This window comes from Daktulosphaira vitifoliae, unplaced genomic scaffold (assembly GCF_025091365.1).
Source record: "Daktulosphaira vitifoliae isolate Bord-2020 unplaced genomic scaffold, ASM2509136v1 Scaffold_5, whole genome shotgun sequence".
Taxonomy (NCBI): Eukaryota; Metazoa; Arthropoda; class Insecta; order Hemiptera; family Phylloxeridae; genus Daktulosphaira; species Daktulosphaira vitifoliae.
Window position 1 is genome coordinate 2,995,800 of NW_026099576.1, and position 21,345 is coordinate 3,017,144.

The 21,345-nt window shown below is 24.8% G+C and overlaps 1 protein-coding gene across 2 annotated transcripts in view; it reads right to left on the bottom strand.

The window, feature by feature from the left end:
- LOC126907018 (uncharacterized) overlaps nucleotides 1-21,345 on the bottom strand; it is a 32,164-nt gene that overhangs the window by 6,718 nt on the left and 4,101 nt on the right. Inside the window, exon 2 of one of the 2 annotated variants that reach the window (XM_050688012.1) lies at nucleotides 16,939-16,987. The exons of the other annotated variant lie outside the window; for it this stretch is intronic. The gene's annotated coding sequence lies outside the window, so the exon portion shown is untranslated. The remainder of the gene's footprint in view (nucleotides 1-16,938; nucleotides 16,988-21,345) is intronic. 2 annotated transcript variants of the gene reach the window in all.

Sequence of the window (21,345 nt, forward strand, 5' to 3'; positions counted from 1 at the left end):
AAGTTTATATAATTTTTGACAAATTTATTAAATTAATTTAATAGACAAGAACACGTATTTTAATGGAGTAAATTATAATTTGTAACGTAAAAATAAACTTTATTATGCGTTATCACAATCTAAATAATATAAATATGAGATTAATGCTTTTTTAAATTAATATGGAACAAATCAAATAAAGTATTCACTTGAATAAGTATGAATTTATGACATAGTACTATTTGAAATATAATAACTTGGATATCGACACATAATAATATATTTGCTTTAAATAACTAGCCATTTAGTCATCATTTTAATTTCGAGTGGATACTTAATATTTAATTTGTATCTTAATAATTGTAGTTCAATACTATTTACGTTTGACTAACATGAAGTAGGATAACTAATTATATTAATAGTCACCTAAATGCAAAATTTATTGTCGAGAAAAAAATCTTTACGGATTAAAATTTTGGTATCGAAATGAAACAAAAATAAGGTGTCCAGATATTCATTACATTTTACACAAACAGCTAAAAGGACAGGACGTTCACCTTTGTAATCAACCTTCTCTAACTGTAGAAAATGATACGTTAAAAGATCACTGAAAAAAGGAAAACGACTTAGTTGGTATTACAATTCTTATTATTATAAATATAAATCGTTGCCAATATTTTAAAATAATTTGATCATCTAGTTTTATCAAATATTATTTGTTTTCATTTTTAAGTATGATATAAATAACATGATTATTTTACTATGGACTAGTTCGAAGTTTATATAAAAATTGTGTCTGATTTATTCATTTTAGACATTAAATCGTTAAAATTGACAAATCTTTATTTTTGTTAATTTTATGAATATTTATTAAGCTAATGTAGTTATACCACGTAGAAAGTTCAAGTAAACAGATCATAATGTATGAAATGCATAATTTATATTTTGAGTTATATAATTTGACATGAATCTGATAATTTAATTTCACTTAGTTTGGTAAGGTGCGTTACAGATCAAGAAATTTGATTTGAAATAATTTAATGTTAAATAGTTTATTTTATTATGAATGTGAATTAAATGTACAAAATTAGTCCTAAAATCCACAAAAACAAGTTACGAATATTAGATAAAATATTATAAAATTATAATAAATTACGAAATTTAATGACTTTCCAAATTCACGTTTTATCTATTACATCGCCTAATTTTGTCATAAAAATATTCTTATTATCTTTTAAATTCATAAAAAATTACATAAAACTTCTGGTTTAGATTTCATCACATGTTGATATAACATTATAATAACAACTTAAATAAAAACATAACATAGAATTTATTTGTTAAATAAATAAAACACAAAAAAATACATTTTATTTATGAAACTAGTTTCCGTTGATAAAATTTAATTTAATCAAATAAACTTTGTAAGATGTACATTTTTTTAACCCATTGAGTTCAATTGACCAAACACGGTTTAAAGGGACGTTTACTACTTAATTACGACTTAAAATAGAAATATCATGAGGTCATTCTAATGCAGCGGATTACTCAAATGATTTGCAAAGGGGTACAGAAAAGTATTATGAAACGTTATCGTGCTTTCAAAGATTACAGACAAGAATGAGGCACTGAAACAGCCCGTAAAAAATCGGGTCGAACGTGCTTCAGCTGACGCAGGCGGCGAATGCCTTTTTATTTCAGGACTCGCCTGAAGATGCATTCGAATAGTCTCGATCGTTTTATTATAAACATAACAACATATTAAATATTAAAGACGGGACCGTTCTGTTTTATTATTTTAGATTCTTAATTTATAATTGCACGGCAGGTGGGCGTAACGTTTGCAGACGAACAGTGTTCGTGATCGTACTAGTCTTGTGCGAAAATATCAGCCGCACGATTAATGAAATCCAAAGACAAGAGATTACACTTAACAATTAAAATTTGAATCCATATACAGTGGAATAGCCTCTATCAGTTTTTGTATAGCTCATAATATAACACAATTTCATTAAAAAAATAAGCCATATTAATAAAAATAATCAGATCGTCTATCTACCTTAGTATATGTATTTTATTTCTTCTACTAATCATTGGAATTCAATAATTGATACTCATTACTGCTCTATGTATTGTTGTAACAATGCATAGACTGGTAAATAATATCCTAAATTATAAATGACCATTTCCTATAATTTAAATTTAAATATTTTACTAATTAAACAACACAATCTAGTTCATTGTAAATATCATCTCGGTCATGTTTTTTATGTGTCTGCTTAAAGTAAAAGTGAAAAATATCATTACATATTAATATAATAACTCAAAAACTTATAGCTATAATCAAAGTATTGAGTAAAACAATTTATTTTAGCTTAGAATAAAATTAAATACAACCTCTAAAAAGAGACGTTAAAACTTTAGGCGGTTTTTGTGGCCTAAAACAATACTTAGCAGAGAAAGTGTATCTAATGCTTTGTTGTCGCATTATGTGTGGGCCATTTGTTCTCACCCGCGCCCTTTTCCAGTTGGCGACAACTGTAAACAAAGACTTCCGCTAAGCAGTAATAATAATAAAATTCCGCAAAATGCTTTTCCATCATACATTTTAATTTCGTGATATGTAAAAAGAAATGACCATTACTACAATAAAGCACCCTATACATAATATATGATAGTAACAAATAATGCCGACCATCAAGTGGTGATTTATTTAAGAACGATAATACATTCGGTCTAAGATTTATTGGTTTCAAGAATCAATGAGATTCTATGGGTGTAAACTATATTCATACCCATTTAATTATTTTGGGTATTCAGAAATTATTTGAAGTTGAAAATAAGAAAATTGGTACTGAAATTCCTAAATTTAAATAAATCATGAATTTATATACTGGTATATTAGTTGTAGAACAGTAATACTAATTACTAATTAATAGTTAATATTCTTTGTAATAATTAATGAATGAGGTAGTCAGAGAATATCATAACTGTAAAAACTAGACATTTTGCATCGTCACAATTTTTATTAATAAATAGATTAATAATGGTTTGTAGAGAAAAACGGATTTCTATGAAATTTATAATTAACCCAACCAAGTTATTCTTCATATTATGTTCACAAATATTATGTAAGTGTCAACATTACTAAAATGACGTTATAATTTTATAATTCAATACAATTTATTTTCAAAATATTTCATGTTTATATCACAACAATAAAGTCATATAAAATGTAGTTTTATGAAAAATAAACGTAATAATTACCGTACCGTTAATATATATTCACGTTGGGGTTATAATAATTATTTCAGTAATTATTTTTAAGTATTCGTTTACTGTTTTAAGAAGTTGTAGAAAACAATTTTTTTAAACTACTTAATAAATATAAGACTAATTTTCCAAGTATGAGCAAAAAAAATAACAAATCATATAAATGCTTTAAAGTTAATAAACAACAGAATAATGTTCACCATTATGTCGCTGCACGAAATCCCCGACACATTGAGTGAATAATACGACATATATTAGCATAGAAAACCAATTTTAAGATATTTGTATACATCTTCTTGATTATTGTAAAACATCTTTACAGTATCTCAGAGGACGTTATGTGGAAAACTCGTTTACTGGTAGTAGACATTATAAAACCTTAAATTTATTAACACTTTGATATATTTTAATGGAAATCCTTACGATAAATGTATAGAAACAACAATAAAATCAAAATGATACAAAGATTAATGAAAACTGAAACCGTAATTTTTAAAAATATAGACACAATTTCTTACGATGTTAAATTTATTTTTACCATTAAAAATTTCTTTTCTTACTAAGATCCATTCGTGATAAAATATTATTTCAATTCTATGATAAAACATTTTAGACATAATTTATGTAACATTTTGACGTATGAGACACTGATAAACTATTCAATAAAAAATTGGTTTTAATAAAAATTATTTTTTATTAACATTCTTTGGAAACTAATCGTATTTCTTCTAAAAACAATTCATTTAATTTTAGATTGGAATTGTAGCTACGAAAAATTATTTGTATATTAGATTAAATATCTGACCAAGCCAGACCTCATATTGGCTTAAGTGATCATAGTATTTTATGCAACACAATCTTTACAAAAATAACTATCAAAAATCTTAAAACTATTATTTTTTTTTTTTTTCAATAAACAAAAAAATAAAAATAAATGCATGATCACTTTAATTACCATCTTAAGCAAAAGTTATAACAGCTAAAATGTTGACACCTAAAAATTACTTAAATATTTGATGTAAAAACAAATTAAAGTCAAATTAAAGAAGGATTTATAGGGATGTATCCGAAGTTCATCGATTTTAATGGCCCATTCTATAAGAGTGACCTAAATGTTAAACACTGTAATTTTTTTTTTTTTTTTGAAAGTTTATTATGTTAAAATATGTCTTTAAGTATTATTAATTTATTTTATGAATAATATTATTAATTATTAAGAAAATTATTCTTTAATGTTGATTATTAATAATTATAGTTTTTTTTTTAGCTTCGATGCGAAGCTGAGAAGGTATTGGTTTTACTAAGATGTTTTTTTTTTTTTTGTGTCTGTTACCACTTTTTCTCAGCTCTCACCGAACCGATTTCTTTCAATGATACGTCAAAAGATCACAAATTGTATCTAGTCGAAGACATTACCCTCAAAAATTGAAAAAAATTCTCTCGTTCCCCGTAAATGGGGGAAACCTCCGAAAAAAATACAAATTTAAAAATGGCTAATTTACGAAATTTTTTCAATTTTTTTTACTAAAAACTGCCGTAACTTTTTTAAAAATAAACATATCAATATAATTCTTTTTTTTATAGATGCATGATGTTATTACCTATCATTTGGTATATATTTTTTTTATATCTGACCCTTTACCTGCCCACAGGGGGAGATTTAAAATGACAACTTTTTCACAAAAAATTTACTTTTTCAACTTAAATTTTGAAAGTGTTCCGGAAAGTCTGACACTTTTTTATATATCTTAAATTAAAGTTAATGTATTTTGTAAACAAAGACTTCCGCTAAGCAGTAATAATAATAAAATTCCGCAAAATGCTTTTCCATCATACATTTTAATTTCGTGATATGTAAAAAGAAATGACCATTACTACAATAAAGCACCCTATACATAATATATGATAGTAACAAATAATGCCGACCATCAAGTGGTGATTTATTTAAGAACGATAATACATTCGGTCTAAGATTTATTGGTTTNTTTATAAGAAATAATATTTTTTAATAATCCCTTTTTCATTCGACATACTTTATCTTAATTAGGATATTAATAATGAACTAGCAGATCATGTAGCTTTTGGAATAATCCACCAATTTTTTAAAATTAAACACTATCTAAAGATTTGCATCGAAGCGNTGTATCAAAGCGTTTTTTTTTATAGTGATTTTAATCACTGTCAGATATCATTATACTTGATCCATCTATACCACGTCACCACTGTGCCGCGACCCCCCTGTGCTGGGTTTTTTTAAAATGAAGTAGGTTTAAGGATTATTGAATATAAAACACACAAACTAATTGCAATATTGTATATTTTTATAGTAAAAATTGATTTTATAATGATAAAAACAAATAATTATTTTATTAATATAAGATGGAGATAAATATAACACTATTAGAAGAGGATCAGGGGATCGGTCTTGACCTCTAATTTATAATTTAGTTAATTTAAAAAAATGTAAAAGTTAATATTTATTATTTTATGAACACACTTTTTTATGATGAGAGAATATTGTGTCCTTCTGAAATATTATTTTTTAATGTAATTATGGAGCTACCCTTGCGGAGGAAGAAGTTTTGTAAGAGATACCTGACCTTTATAGAGCTTAATTTAAAAAAAAACAATGTTTTAACTATAGTTAAAACACTTCTCATTTTTTTAAACGTTTACTGTTGAGAAAGTTAAAAATACCATAATTCCTATACCATTTTTATTTAATCAATTACTTTTAGTAAAACACATAAACACTCAAAGAAAAACAAGTAATAAGCAATTATTCATTTTTGATCATAAATCATCAATTACATAAAACGACAAAAATGTATGTAATTATAATAATATTTTTTTTAGTAGACAATTACGCTTATGTATGTTTAATACATATAACAAGCAGTAAGATTCTGGATTAGTTTATTTGTCGGGCTAGATTGAAATTATTTCGTAATAGTATTTATTTTGTTTCTATTAATTTCCTGGATAGCCAAACCTACCTAATCTACTTTATTATTGAACGACTGGTAAATGACGTTAAAATAAATAAATGTCTTATTAAATTATTAAAATTAATTCATACTTTATACAGCTACTTATAATTATTATAACAACAAATGTAAACAACTAGAAAAATACGAATGGAGGGATTTTCGTAGTATTTATCAAACTAAAACTTAAATGAACTTTAAAGATGGGCAAGATAGTATTATCTCAACTATATTCAAATAAAACTTTTCAATCTAATAAACAATAAGATCGTGTTTAATAAAAGTAATTTAAAAGGAGTTCGAAATTCTAATATAACAAGTAAAAAGTGTAAGATAACTACATATTCAGATACCTAAACTTAAAAAATTGACCAAATAATTGTTGAAATATTTTAAATAATAGATATAACTAACCACCGAAAAATAAATTTTTAAAGATACAAATTATTTTTTCAAATTAAATGAAATAAGTCTGCATGAATAACGAGACAAAAGTGAATAAATTGAATCAGTTATAACTTATTTCCGTACACACCTAAGAATAACATTACGATATAATTTAGGAATATGAATTTACTTGGCTAACTTAAATAAAAGAAATTTCAAACGTTATATAAATTATTATAGAATCTTTAAATTCTTCGAATAAGCTAACTAATTATATAAATTTTAATTGTGTAAAAATTATAGAACATTTATTTTAAAATTAAACTGAAATTGATAAAGAAGATAATATTTTAATGAAAGGAAAGGAAGTTTCTTACAAAAATTTAAAAAATAATAATAATGAGCACACGATTCAACTGTATACGGTCTTATCACTACTTATATAACTTTGTTAACTTCTTTTGAGTAACAAATATGAAACATGTAAAAAAAATAAAAACTGGCAAAAATTTAAATAAATATATTTTTATGGACTTATTTGATACGATAAATATATTTTTCATTTTAAGAGTAGGGTTTGATGTGCCTCATTATATAAAATAGCTATAAGATGCATACAACTAAAAAAAACTGTCAGTCCCATCAGACATAAGCAGTTAATTAATACTTACATTTTATTAATGTTAAAGAACAAAAAATAAACTATTCGACTTGTCATTCATAGTAATAACATTAAACATGAACAGGATATATAATATAGTAATGGTCATTTTAACCATTCATTAAAAAGGTCTAAGTTATGATATGTCAATTTAAGAGAGTGTATTCGGAAAAAATCTTTTCAATACAGTATTACTGATAATACTAGCGATTGTTTGATAGTTTGGCCAAACCTTAGACCGTTACACACAGACCGTACACTAGATACTATTGTAACTAGCCGAGGGCGATGACTAATAAAAAAATATATTTTACTTTTGTACAGCGTCTAAGTGTTAAACTACTCAAAACTAAACCCAGTCACCACTATTGAGTTTAATAATATAAACATATTATTATTGTTGTAAGTTCAAACGGTTTAAGCTAAGTACGGTCATTAATGACTAAACTAAATATCAAACCATAATGATGCTTTTGGTTGAACAAATAACTATAACAAACAAGAATCTAATTTTATTTACTAAATTAATTCTAACTTCAATTTTAAACTTATGTAAAAATTAGAATATTAATTTATAAAATTTGTATCATTCGTAAAAAATATTAATGTTTATCACCAAAAATAGCAAAATAAACTTTTGAAATAATTAAAGATACAGCTACAGAAAATTAAAAAATTAAAATAAAATGTTCACTGTCATCTAATTATTATCATCTAAAAACCAATTTAAATAACAAAAAATATTTTTCTCATAAAAATATTTAATACAGGTAATCTACAAGTACTTTGTCTACTAAATTAAATAGAAACATTTCTAGAATTTATGAAATGTGACTTAACTAATAAAAATAAAATATATAAGAGATGTATATTAAATTTAATTCAGAGTGTTTTAAAGTTGATAATCAGTATGTTATTAGTTACCAGAATATTGTAACGATAACACAATAAATACCATGAAAACCATATTTAATTTGAATTCCGCCTACAGTTAAATCATTAAGACTGTTATTGTAATATTTATATTGAATTGTACTTTATTTCGCAGATACTTCACTACAAAAAAAAAACAAAAAAAAAACCAAAAGGATTTATACATGCATAATGTAATTGGATTTTTTTCAATAATTTCATTGTTAATGAACTGTATTACAGAAATTTATAATTTGTAGATAATCAATAAATTAATTCATTATTAAAAATATTAATGAATGCAGATGTTTTATACACAACTAAAAGGAGTCCCTATGTGTATAATTAAAAAGCATAATATATTTGTACCCGCATAAAATTTACACCAAAAAATTAATAGAGACAATGTCATGTATTTTTTAACGAATTTCCATACTTCATATAAATATACAAATAATAGCTGGCTAAAATTGTTTGTTATTCTAAGCAAAAACGTTCATATAAATTTCAAGATAGTGTATAATTATAAAAAGATAATTTAATATTGAAATTTTAAATTAATAATTAATTTTTAATTTTCAAAAATAAATCATGCCATTTAAAATTAACTTTTTGAAATATCTTATTGATTTAAAGCACTTAAATTTTATTTACAAATAATATTTTATATTGCATGGAATTTTTTTACGTAAATGACAAAATTTGTAGATATTGTCATTTCTATTATATTTCATTTATATTTTTGATATGAAAATAGTATTTTGTATTCTACGGTTTTTAAATATTAATATTAACCTGAACAACTAGTATTCAAAAGAGTGCAAAATAGATGAAAACAATGATAGCTTGGTGAGTTTTTACAATTGCATTCATCGCCATGAATACAATATTAAATACTTTCTGCTACTTTAAGTACAGATATTCAATATTGAAATTTAAAACCACTACTTTCGTACATTATTTATTTATACTAAACATTGTAATTTATACATCAAGAGTTCAACTTTTATTGCTTTTGATCAAATGATTAGAGAATAACGAAAACTCAAAAAGAAAGTTTATAGTTTGTAAAATAGATCTGTAATGGTACTCTAGATCAGATACGGATTAGGATAAATCTTTAGGAGTGTCTATTATCTATTGCTGATTGCTTAAAATGCACTTTTTTCTAAATGATTTTCGGGGAAGAGGGAAGAACATAATATCAGTGTTCCTCTTTTTTTAAAACACCATCTCTAAGTAGAAATAAAACACTACTAAATATGTTGTAACTTATATATTTTAAAATTAGTATATCATAATATGATATACTAATAATATATCATAATATTAACAATTTAATATTCATAAAATTTTTTTCGAGTAAATTCTTCGGTTTAACAATTTTTTTATTGGCATAAGTCAAATCATTCATTATGTTTGCAGGTCCATCAAATGAATAATTGATATTATTTGTATGTTATTAAAAATAAAAATATATTATTTTAATAATATTATTAATAGTATTACAGATAATTTAGGTAGTATTAATGAAGGATAAATTACAAATTCATTAATTTTTATTCAATATTATGATATTAATTTACTATTATAAAAGAAAATTTATATTGAAACAAATGACGAAAATGCAGGAGGAAGGTGTAAAGGATAAAGGACAAAGTGACAACATTGTACTTTAATTTAATTTTAAATTCCCAGACAGATTGAGTTGTCTTTATAATACTCAAAAGAAGTATAAGAAGCATGTAGTTTTGATTCAGTGCCGAAAGTGGGAGTAGGTAAGAATGATGTTGTGTATATATATAAATATGTATTATGTGGACCACACGTGAGTATCTTCCTTCCTGCCTGTACGTTAATCTATACCACCGAAGCACAATAAAAATACGATATTCACATAGAGTCTAAAGACATATTAAATATCCGGCGATTATGAAGATGACGAGAATGGAAACGATAAAGATAGTAGAAGGAAAACAATAATATATTAAGAGGTCACTTTTGACTTACATATAAATGTACACATTTTTTATTGAAAACGCATAGCCAAATCAGTTGAATATTTTTTAGCTTCGATGCGAAGCTGAGAAGGTATTAATTTTACTATGATGCGTGTTTATTTGTCTGTTATCACTTTTTCTCAGCTCTCACTGAACCGATTTCTTTTAACAATACGGTAAAAGATCATAAATCGTATATTATGTTTATTAAATAATTTTTTGGTCATTAAATTAATGTTTCTCTAGAGCCTCAATTGTTAGTTTTACCACTACAATGTATTCCCAAAAGAGGAGCTCCATAGAACTTAAAGAGACCATTTGTAGTGATTTTATGAGCCTTTATTTTAGAGATGGGTTAAACCGAACATTTTTATAATTTTATAAGAAAAATAATTTGCTCAATTTAAAGCTGAGAATGCATTAATTTTATGAAAAAAGCGATACATTGTCTGAATTTACAAGAAAAATTATAGTTTGATTAAGAAAATTATGGTAATATTTGTAAGTTAATCTGTATAATTTTATGAAAATAAATTAAATAAATACAAATAATTAAGATAAAGTTTTTGGTGATGCAAGTTGATTAGGAATATCTTTTCTTCAAATAAATCTCTATTAAATTATTAATCATAACTATTTTGAAAATTAAAAAATTAACAAGTAAAATATTTAAAATTTAAACACAATACCTGCTGAAAGATATGAATCATTATGAAAATGTGTTCAATTATGCAAAAAAAGCAGAGTACATCGAAAGGTATTCTTACACATGAAAATGTAAACGAGTATTCAGTTCTTTAGGTCTTTGACCTTATACAATAATAATGCATAAATTTATGAATAAATAATCAAATTTTATTTCAATATTTTCTTTTCCTTTCCAATGAAATAAAATTTTAAAATATAATAATAATTATAATATATAACTCTGTAATAATTTACCAAAAACTAATATGTCACTTATAACAATTTTTAGGAGAGCAGAAAGAAATTTCAATTTGAATGACATCTTATGAAAAATTACATTCATAAAATACAAAAAACAGACCATCCCGTTAATATCAGTTTTAATATCGGCACATATCAGTTATAATATTGAGCTACAAAATTGTATCAAAAAAGATAGTGAACTTAATATATATTTTTGTTATTTATTTACAACATTTTTAATTTAATATTAAGAATTAAATGTTTTATATTTTTAATAAGATTAAATAAATAATAAGATTTAATAAAATAAAATTAATTAATGTGAACGTGTCATGTTATTACTTAGGTATATATTTAAAAGATATAAAATATTTAATAGTAGTATTTTTTACTCAATATAAACTCACTATTCCAGTGAAGAATATAGTTAATGTTTTATATTTTCAACATTCTGGAGTAGGAGCATATTTAAAATTAAAATTAAGGAGTGATTCGATTTTTTTTTTACTTTGACTGGCATGCTAGACAACATTTCTTTTGCAAAAAAAAAAAAAAAAACAAAATGATGACCAGGGCTTTGAAGTTTATACATTTATAAAGTTTATTTTAGTAATCCTGAGTATATCATTAATAAATAGATATTCATGTTACTTTTTTTAATTCTAAACAATGTATATTAGATAGAAATTTAGTATTGGGATAAGTAGGGGAGATCACTTTTCCCTAAATTAAAAGTATTCCTAGGTAGTGTATACACTTGTTAGCAATTTTTCAGTGAGATGTGTGTCTTAGTAGTTGTTCAAACAAATTTTATAAATGCACAAAGTCCTGAAACCTAGTTGGTAATGGCCAAATAAACAATGATCTTTAAAAGAAATTGAATAAATATTGGTTTCATAAAATATGGATAATGCTGTATCAGGGGGGAAATAAAACGATCACCTCACAAATAACGCCACTGTTTTGGACCCTATACAAAAACGATATAAACCTTTTATATTTTAATCAATTTTCAATTTATTAATATCTCTAACTATAGTTCAATATAATAAATACATTAAATATTAATGAACTAGACAAATAGTTAAAATGATAATATCATTTTACATATTATGTAATATCGAATTAAATGATATTCGTAATAAATTACTATATATATTTATAACTAATTGTTTCTGTATATTATAAATTACGAAAATAGTTTACCTAAAAAGTATGTTTTATTAATTACATAATAATACGTACAAATATTTATGTATATTATTAATTAACATAATAATTATAAACAAATGTAAACAGATCGAAACTGCTTATTTCCATTCCACCAAAAGGAAGTGAAATTTAGTAAATCTAAGATCACTTATATAACAATCTTAATTTAACAAAACAATGATAAAATGCTATACTGGAAAATTACTTAATATAACTCAATTTTAATTTATTTTTCCAAGAAAATCTTCAATTTTCGTAAAGTGACTTTGAGTAATTGTTAATGTTGATAACAAAATTGTGTTAGCTTCCCCGTAAAAACTTAAATGATTAGTACATTCACTGACGCAAAAATTTATCGACAACATTTTTAGTTTTTTTTGAAGTTAAAGTGTATGATCTTTGATTTAAATATCAGCTGATGTAAATTATAGGTTTTACTTTTGAGTAATGTTTGTTACATTAATTAAATGTTTATAGGATAGCTAATTAAATACCTCTAGTACTATCCACTTTAAAATATAATTTTTATATTTATAGCAACATCTTTAAGACTAAATAAAAGTAACCAATTCTCAAATAATAAATTATGTTTCTAATTTATAAATAATTAGATAGATACTTGTGATACTTTAAAAACTATATTTCAACATCAAATGAATAGTTATGATGAGACCTAATATTTTATCACTGGTTTGCACAAAATAAACTATACTATAAAGAACTTTTAATCATAACAATATCAAGCGTATATCTAAAAAATTTCAAGACAGATACAAACATTTTTTTAGTCACTGAATAATAAGATACAACCACTCAAAAAGTGTCAAGCTGTGTAATTATCATTTTACTTTGTCACCAAAACGGAACCTTTAAGCCTTATTGATGTTCTTCGGAGGCATAAACTTTTGATTTATTAATAGAAACATAAATCGTTTTTATTTAAAATAAATGTTAATTTTTATAATGGATTAATCCTATTCATTTAGCTTTAGTAAAAATCGTTATTAAGAATATCAACAGAAGGAATGTCGTTCCTGCTTTGAAAACGTGCTTAAACCGCGGTCACAGTGATCCTGTATGTACTATAATATTAAAAATAGCCTATTCTTTTAACATCTTGAAGACATTGTATTATTACTCTTCAAATATTTTTTACAGAGGTGAAATTGTCATGTAATTTTTGTTTCACACAAACAATTATACAAACACAGTTAAAAATAAAACAATTCACATTAAGAGAAAATAAATAAATAAAAATTAAGATGACTGTAGTTAAGTTATATCACCTTATTTACATCTGTTACTTTTTTTTTTTTTATAAACTTTATGAAACATTAAGTAGATTTTTTTCCAGTTATTGGAATTTGGCAGTCTAGATATCAAAAGTGTAAGATGTTTGGATTAATGAAATTTTTAATTAAAAGATATCAGCAGATATTTTGTAAAAAGGAAAACTGTGTCACGGTCACTTCAGTGTCAGTTATAGTTTAAAAAATAAAAATGATTTGCTACAAATTTTTAGCTAGCTTGAACGATTGTTATAAAAATCGTGTGCACATAATAGACGTAATTCGACATGAGAGACAATTGTCGCACTATGGACAATACAACAACAGCCACAACAACACGGAACACGGTTTTGGATAATTAGTTTCGGCCGAGTTCATCGGTGCGAAGGAGAAACGCGCGCTGGAGGATCAATTTCGATGTTGTACTGCGCAGTGAACTAATCTATATGAACCTTCCATATGGTATGTGCATATGAGTATAGGAAGGAGAATTACACTAGCTATAAACGACTATTTGTTTCTCGGTCAAAAAATAATCGCTGAGATCACAAGAATAACAATAAATTTTATTTCATACCTAATAATAACGATATTTTTATTTTATGACATGATTTGAAACTAAATTCAATAATTAATATAAAACTTTGGACTGATTAAAAATTTTAAAAAAGTTCATTTTTTTATATATAGAAAAAAATTAAATTTTTTAACGCTTTAATATTTTTAAAATAAGAATGATTTTACTTATTATAATTGTGATAACACTCGGCGATCATTTAATTAATTTGATTAGTGGTATGGTTTTGTCGTTTTTCACGTTGAATAAATTATATTTAATCAAATTCAATAGGCTAAACTAGTCAACAAAATTTGTTGACTTGTTAAGTTAAATTTATTTTGAATGGAGTTAAGTAAGCTAAGCTAAAAGCTAACTAATATGTATTGTTTAACTCGAATAAGTAAAACGGGAAATAACGACTGCATTAGAAAAGAATTTACTAATAAAAATAAATTTCTTTTCTCATTGAATTTTTTCCCATCTTCTATGATTGGGATCATTACAAAAAACATATTAGGTGACTCGAATGCTAAAAAATCTGGTAAAGTATAGTTTACTATCTTTAAAAATACATTGGTTATAAGAATATTGTTGTCAAATTTGCAGATTGAAAAAAAAAATTTATATTGTATATAAATATATACATTTATTTATTTGGTGTAAACGCCCAGGTAAATGATTTAATATATGTATAAATGGATTTTAAAAAACAGTATTATCCATTTTTATGATTTTATTTCACTAATAAAATATTTACAATTATTTTTTGTTAATTTATGATGACTAGATGTGAATCTTAATATTTTAAGTGAACACAAAAACTTTTAATGTATAAAAAAAAAAAAATTCTGGCAATTTTAAATTGGCGGTAAATTCTATTGACTTGGAGTGTTAAATTAAAAAATACGACACTGATTTTATTTAAAGATGACCTTTATAAAATATTAACTATAAAAATCTCAACTTGTCTTAATTTGGAGCTGAAAATAGAACCAGTAAAACTATTTAAAAGTTAAATGTACGTAAAGTTTAAACTAATAAAGCATGAAATCCTATTTTGATCAATCAAAACATCACAATTATATTTTAATTAAAATTCTATAACATTAGTAGGTAACAAAAATTTTTAACAACCATAATATTCAATATAATAAAAAATATTTGTTTTTATTCGTAAATATATTAGTTTAACAATGACATAGAGTTTTAGTGTAATAGTAACATTTAACTGATGATAAAGCTATTTTAAAATTGATAATATGAAAATACAAGTATTTCGTAAGTAAGTCAACTCGTGTATAATAATAATAATTTTTTAGATCATAGAATAAAATTAATTTACAAATATAAATGATCTAGTGATATTGATAATGATACACTTTAATATTTAATTCCATATCATAGCAAACGAAAAATTTGCAAGTTTATCAAAAAATTTTAAAAAAACATATCAATTGATTATTAACATTAAATTACTAACTAAAAATCTAAATATTTTCATTTTTCGTTTTTTCTATTTAACCGTTTAATATTAAAATCAGATATTGAAATAAAACTTTCATATTGATAAATGGTTTTATTAAAAAAATATATATTTTATGAAAGAAAACTAAGTGATATTGCCATCAAAGCCTACATTAGTGTAATTTGGAAGGATTTAATAGAAAAATTCCCCTTTGCAAATATTGAGGTTGTATATTAATTAGTTATTAAAAATATTAACAATAATGAACTACAACTCATTGAAATAAAATAATATTTGTAATTATCTGTCTAATTCCACAATTAAATGGAACAAACTATACAACTTGTTGATAAAAAAAGTAGTCTAGAAACTACCAGAACATTTTTCTTCAACTTAACTTTATTTATTTAAAATATTTTTATAAATTTTAGGGTCATTATGAGGTAAACTTTTTTTAATAGTGATAACATATAAGATATAAAACTCCATGATTTCTGTACATTATATTTTTTATATCATTGAAATTTATTATTTACCGTCAATATAAAAATAAAAGCGCTAAACATTCAGGCTACTGAATGTATATAGTCTCTACTACACGTTATATTATTCCAACGAAAACGTGTTTCATTGAATAGGTAACGTCATTATAAATCCATTAGAACTAAAAAAGATTGAATCTTTTTTTAATCAATTTTTTGTAGTATTAGTTTTTATATTAAAATAGTACATTTTTCATTATACTATTTTCGTTTTGTTTTCTAGTCTTATAAAGATAAGGTAAGGTATTAATGTACATTTGATATACTTATTATTATTGCTATTATAAGACTTATTCATAAACAAAGTAATCGCCTAAGTCTCACGTAATACCTTCAAAATTATTAAATAAATCGTAATTTTTTTCACATATTATTAGTACTCCACACACTTAAATTAACACAAAAAATTTAATCCAGCCACCCTTCTTGCCCCTCAAAATTGTATAATTTTAAGTTATTTTAATTTAGACCACGTTGTTCCTTGGTGATCATGTACTGGTGTTCGATTTTGTTGTGCTGAGCTATGTAGGTATTACCGTCTCACAAACATAAGCATAGTTTTTCAGAATGGTCGTTAAAGATAAATAAAGAAATAATAATAACAAAATGGAAAAATGCATGTTTAACTTGTTTACATATTATAAAATAATCCAACTAAATATATATATGTATTTTTAATAATAATCAACTTCGTTGAATATTTCATAGTGCTAGAAGAATATACACAAATTTTTCTACAGACCTTTGAAGACTGTCTGTATTCATTGCATATTGAATTCTTTATAAAAAAACTAAAAAAATAAACAATAAATGTTAAAATTTGAGATTTAATATAAAACTTATATTTATAATAATCTAAACATAGATAACACCTAGGTGTTATACCTATTATTCAAACATTTTTTATCATTTTAGTCGTTAATTGATTTAAAGTCACATATTTAAATATAATAATTTTTTTATCCTCTTCATTTTTTTTTATTAGAAAGGTCCTGACAAAAATTTTTTTGAAATGAATATATTATTTAAATGTATAGCATTTTATAATGATTTTTGTAATATTATACCGATTATTAAAATACTAGTCATATTTATAATATACCATTATACTAATAAATAAAAGATTATATATATGATGTCAGCGCAGCTTTTATTGAGCAACAAAATCAATAAAGCTCTAGGGCGCGGCAAGGTCATCCTTAACGTTTACATCTCCATTCTTGCGGAATTCACTACTCCGTATTACCCTTAGTAGTTTTCGATAAGGACTAGTCAATGTTTTAGAGTTTAATTGTTGGGTTATTAGAATACTGTAGTACTCTATTGTAATATAGTAATATGTATGTTGCTAATTTTGAAATCTCATTTAAGAAGAACCGTTTTTTCCTTTGTAATAATACAATGAAAAATATTTCACTATCAATTGAATAATACATTAAAAAAAATATTTTATCAAAGAAATTATGCGGTCTAGTTTTCGTAATGATAGAAAGACTTTCAAATATTAAAATTATATATTTATATGCACAACACAGTACTAATGTAAAACACGAACTTATAAAACGAATAACGCACTTAAAAAATAAAAACAAATTTTGTATATAATAATAACAAATTATTTGAGGCAGGTCATAACAAAAAAAATATTAAAAATATTACCTATATACTTTTTCTTAGATTTATGTTCTTAGATTTTGGCCTTATAGTGGGGATTAACTACAACAAATTTTCTCTTACTCTACAAAAAATGTATCTTAACTGCATAAATGTTTTCGTTATTGATAATCTATTTACCTAAATTCTCCCTTATTTAAGAATCAATATTTATAATTATGTATTATTAAAACGTATCTTTATAACACAAAAATGAATTGTTCATTTATTATTTTATAAAATTATCAAAATTCTCAATTTTAACTACTTCTGCCATTTTCTTATCAGTTTCAATTTCTCTGCTTGTGTACTGATCCTTATTAGTATTGCACTTATGTTGGAGCATTTACGTATATACTTAAACGTTTTCGGTGATTATAAAACCTGCATGGCAACTGGAAAAACTAGTAGGCGGTCGCTACGTCGTAAAAACCGGCTAGAAGAGAACGCAACTAAGAGCAGACAAATGACCGTACCTGACCTGTTACTTCTTAAAACAAATCATTTAATAAATGATCATTCGTGTATTAAATGATTTAATAATAACGATTATTTAAAAACTAATATGTCACAAAGGTATTATTTTTAGAACCGTTACGACCGTAATTAAAAACTTGGAGCTCTAAGCCCCCACAAAAGTGAGGGCCCGATACGTACTAGTATGTTTTTTTTTGCTTTATTTTTTATAATTCAATAAAATGTTAAATTTCTTTTATGTTTGGACACAAGTAATGGCGAGTATTTCAGTTAGTCTTTGTTGTGAATATGTAATGATTTGTATAGTTTGTAACAAAACAATAATCTATAATTAGTATGGATATAGATCTCCACCGTGTTGATTCAGAGATAAAATAAAAACTTATATGAGTATTAACATAAAGCAGTTATAAATAGATAATTGAATATTTAGTATCAATTTTGCGTTTAATATTGATAATGATTTTATTAATACAATGATGGGGAATATACTTTATGTTTACATTCTACAACCATTTTAAGCAATTATAAAAAAAAAAAAAAAAATTCTCGCTTACAAAAGAACGTGAGAATTATGTAAGAACTAGTTTAGTACAATTTTAAATATTTATTAAAATTATTTTTTAGTATTAGTCCCTGTATAAAGGGATCAGAATAAATGCCAGTCGTCAGAAGAGACTACTGATATCCGGTATAAAATTTTGTTAATAAGTATAAAGAATCGTGGACAAAACATAGGCGAATTGTCCCATCTTGGATAGCTTGTGCAGTAGCTGTTTTACCACTATGTTTATAGGTCTACTCAATACTTATAGTGTCAACGGTGTAGAGACATCAACAGTAACTTTAGGTTGAACTCATATCTAAGTGTAACAGATAAGTATAAAGTAAAAATAGGTATAGAGAATGTTGAATTATTAACTGATAGGGGTAGTGAATTAGTAGAAGTATTAAAGAGGAGGAAAGTCAATATACGTTATATACAGGAAACTACATAGAAAGGAGAGAAAATCAAAAATAGGTGAGGGGTATAAAACAGTTTACTCAGGTAAGCCAAATACAAGGAATGGTGTAGAAGTATTAATAAGGAGATGAAAAGTAAAATAGTAGTCAGAAAAGTGGTAGAATTATAGAGAAATGGATGAGATGCAAAGAATACTAAATAATGGGAATGAGTGATAGATGGGAATATGATTGGACATATGGGTAATGAGAGGAGAGTAGGGTTGTAGAAAGAAAAATGAAGCTGGAAAAAGAGTTCCAGATTTTATAGTATCATACGATCTTGATGTGTTTCATTCCTATTTAGGACGAAGGAAAAGCATTATATAACATATAAGAGTAGAAGCAATAGATCAATAGAAAAGTTTGTTAAGTTATCCCTGGTGAGGATGTGAGAAAACAACATAGATTGCTGGTAATTTAGTTGCTATGTAGTGGAAAAAATGTATACATAAATAGAAAGAATACGGGAAAAAAGTCAAGGACTAGATTGTGGTAATTAAAAGGAGAAAAAGAAAAAGATTTCTTATTGTGGAATGTAGAAGAAAGTATAAATGATTTGTAAAATAGGATTACCACCTCTGTAAAGATTATTGCAAAAGAGATTGTCAGTGGAAGTAGGAGTAGAATGTCAAAAAACAAAGAAACGTGATGTTGGGATAATTAATTTCAGAAAATTAAGAAAAAGCAATTTAAAGTGTAGCAGAAAAGCAGGAGGGAAGATTGGATAGAGTACAAAAGTTTGTATACAGAGGCAAAAGGTGCAGTAAGAAAGGCAAAGTATAAGAGGTATAATGAGTTATACGATAAGTTATACAAGTTAGGAACAAAGGAAAGTGAAAAAGAAATTTTTAGATTGATAAATGTTGGAGAAAAATGATCCAAGGATATTTAAAATATATAATGCATAAACAAATGATGATAAGAGAGTATTAACAAACAATAAGAATGCGAAAAAGAGATAGAAAGAGTATTTAAAAAAATAATGATTGAGGAGTATTTAAGAGGTGCTTAAGAAAATGTTTCGTGAAATGAAGGTCGAACAGATTTAATAAGTGAAGAGGAAGTATAGGAGGCTGTGAGATCGATGAAAAAAAACAATAGTGCTTGATAAAGTGCCAATAGAAATGTAGAAAAAATTAGGGAAATACATTATTTTGTGTGAGACAGCTAGCTAATAGAAAAGTATAGGGAAAGAAGAAAATTTTTTGTATGGTTTTATAAATTTAGAGAAGCCGTATGACAGTCCTGAGAAAGGTTTTATGATAGAATCATGTTAGGATATGTGTGAAGATACTTGTACTAGGATAAAAAATGTGTGAGGAGAAACAGAAGATTTCAAAGTAAGAATAGGTGTGCACCACCTTTTAAGTTCTTATCTATTTTCTATAGTAATGGATGAAATTACTAGGGAAATACAAGGAGAGATACCATGGTACATGTTTTTGCTGATGATATAGTATTGATAAGAGATAAAAGGGAGAAAGTAAATCAAAGACTTGAAATGCGGAAATTAGCCCTCGAAAGAACGGGATAAGTATTAGTAGAAGTAAAATAGAATATAAAGAGTATGAGTTAGACAAAAGATCGTGTTAAGTAGAGGTTGCTGGATAGATAATATGGTTAAAAAAATGTTTTATTATGCAATCTTTCCGAATTCACATATATTTCTAATGATTCGAATGATTTGACTCAAGTAAACAATGTGCTTCTGTTTCTTAACATACATGCTATTTCAACTTCTATTATTTGCTTGGGTAATGGCGAACCGGACTTAATAATTAAATATTTTAAAGAATTTTTGTAACTTTTAATATGTATATTAAAAGAAAAGAGACTACCCCTTCCAAAAGAAATGTTGTAGCTAAATGGTTTATGATAAATTGATGAAACGAATACAGAGGAATTCTTTTAAAAATCACTCGATAACCACTTTTAACCAACCGTTTCCTCTTAAAATAATAAATATGTTAAAAAAATTATATTTTTAAGTATTATTTAATTCACACTTCAAAAT